At 36.4% G+C, this 2,500-nt stretch overlaps 1 pseudogene; it reads left to right on the top strand.

The window, feature by feature from the left end:
- LOC137633147 (irregular chiasm C-roughest protein-like) overlaps window positions 1–2,500 on the top strand; it is a 243,305-nt pseudogene that overhangs the window by 168,589 nt on the left and 72,216 nt on the right.

Consider the following 2,500-nt stretch of genomic DNA (forward strand, 5'->3'; position numbering starts at 1 on the left):
AAGTGTCCTTACTCTGGTTTTGTTATTCTTAGATGTCTTCGTGTGTAAATGCCTGTTTTCATAACTGGGTCATTGCTCAGAGTATAGCTATGATATTTTTGAAGGCGATTAATTAAAATTGTAATTCAAAGAATGAGTAAAATTGGAATTGTGTAGGCATTGAAGACTGTCTGTTATGTTATGATTGTTACATACGACAGTTTTTTTGTTTTCCGTTATTAATCCACTTAATTATAAGCCATGAAATATTTTTTTTTTTTCGTTTTCACGATCTAAATCTTTAAGTTTTTTTTTTTACCATAATATATAGATATATATATATATATATATATATATATATATATATATATATATATATATATATATATATATTATATATAAATGAATATATATGCGTATGTGTGTATACGTACATATAATTAATGCTAAATAGGACAGCAAGAAGTCTTGAAATCACATCCTCTTTATTTTTACACAAAATCAAAGTTTCAGGAATCCGTTCTCATCAGTGTTACATAAAAACGTGAATATATATTCATATTTATCATTAATTTATCCAACGGTTACTGATTTTTATAGAAATCAAGTAAAATGTTAAGCAAAAGGAATTTTTACAAAAACTAAAAACTATATAAAAACCTCTGATAATTTCAAGCTATATATGCTGTAAATGTTCAAAATACTGGTTTGTTCAATAGCTTTGAAACACTGGTAGAGCACGTAAGCTTACTGAACTTGACCCACTAAAAACATTTACAGAAACATAGTTCACATGACAGGTATCAATTTACTTCATTGCACAGGTAACAGAAATATAGTTCACATGACAGGTAGCAATTTACTTCATTGCACAGGTAACAGAAACATAGTTCACATGACAGGTATCAATTTACTTCATTGCACAGGTGACAGAAGCATAGTACATCATTATATTTTTACATGCATATAAGAAGTGCATGCGATACGTTTTACTCCTGTTTATCTTTACTTGCCACATGAGTAAATGTATGAGTTTGAACAATCACAATCATCGTTTTTATTATAATTATTCGCTTGAATCATCATTGTTGTTTTAGCTTTTACATTTACTAAATCAAATTTTTCCCAATCTAACTTTTCCCATTTAATTTTCCCTATTTAATTTTTCCCATTTTGATTTTCCCTATTTATTTTTTTCCAGGCCATATCAAAAGGAAGAGAATACGAGGTGATCGTAGCGCCTACTACCGCGGGCGTGTACATCTGTGTTGCCTCCGTCAGGGGGTTCTCCGATCTACAAGGGAGACTCCGAGTCCTGGTCAAAGGGCCACCGAAGATCGTGAGCTCCGGTGAGCAGCAAGGCCGGATGGGAGACACAGTCAGCCTCGAATGTACTACGGTCTCCATTCCGACGCCCTTGAGGATAACCTGGACCTACGAGGGAAGAGAGATTGATCTTGGTGAGTATCGTGATGCTGCGTTGTAACCTCATCTTTTGGAATGTTTGGAAATTTGTCTGTTAGTGGTCTTCTGCTAGTGGTTTTGTATGCTAGTGGTTTTGTCTGCTAGTGACTTTGTCTGCAAGTAATACTGTATGCCAGTGGCTTTGTCTGCAAGTAATGTTGCATGCTAGTGGCTTTGTCTGTAAGTAATGTTGTATGCTAGTGGTTTTGTCTGCTAGTGGTTTTGTCTGCTAGTGACTTTGTCTGCAAGTAATTCTGTATGCTAGTGGCTTTGTCTGCAAGTAATGTTGCATGCTAGTGGTTTTGTCTGCTAGTGACTTTGTCTGCAAGTAATGCTGTATGCTAGTGGCTTTGTCTGCAAGTAATGTTGCATGCTAGTGGTTTTGTCTGCTAGTGGCTTTGTCTGCAAGTAATGTTGTATGCTAGGGGTTTTGTCTGCTAGTGACTTTGTCTGCAAGTAATGCTGTATGTTAGTGGCTTTGTCTGCAAGTAATGTTGCATGCTAGTGGTTTTGTCTGCTAGTGGCTTTGTCTGCAAGTAATGTTGTATGCTAGGGGTTTTGTCTGCTAGTGACTTTGTCTGCAAGTAATGCTGTATGTTAGTGGCTTTGTCTGCAAGTAATGTTGCATGCTAGTGGCTTTGTCTGCAAGTAATGTTGTATGCTAGGGGTTTTGTCTGCTAGTGACTTTGTCTGCAAGTAATGCTGTATGTTAGTGGCTTTGTCTGCAAGTAATGTTGCATGCTAGTGGTTTTGTCTGTTAGTGGCTTTGTCTGCAAGTAATGTTGTATGCTAGTGGTTTTGTCTGCTAGTGACTTTGTCCGCAAGTAATGCTGTATGCTAGTGGTTTTGTCTGCTAGTGACTTTGTCTGCAAGTAATGCTGTATGCTAGTGGCTTTGTCTGCAAGTAATGTTGCATGCTAGTGGTTTTGTCTGCTAGTGGCTTTGTCTGCAAGTAATGTTGTATACTAGTGGTTTTGTCTGCTAATGGCTTTGTCTGTAAGTAATGTTGCATGCTAGTGGTTTTGTCTGTTAGTGGCTTTGTCTGCAAGTAATGTTG

This window comes from Palaemon carinicauda, chromosome 42 (assembly GCF_036898095.1).
Source record: "Palaemon carinicauda isolate YSFRI2023 chromosome 42, ASM3689809v2, whole genome shotgun sequence".
Classification (NCBI taxonomy): domain Eukaryota; kingdom Metazoa; phylum Arthropoda; class Malacostraca; order Decapoda; family Palaemonidae; genus Palaemon; species Palaemon carinicauda.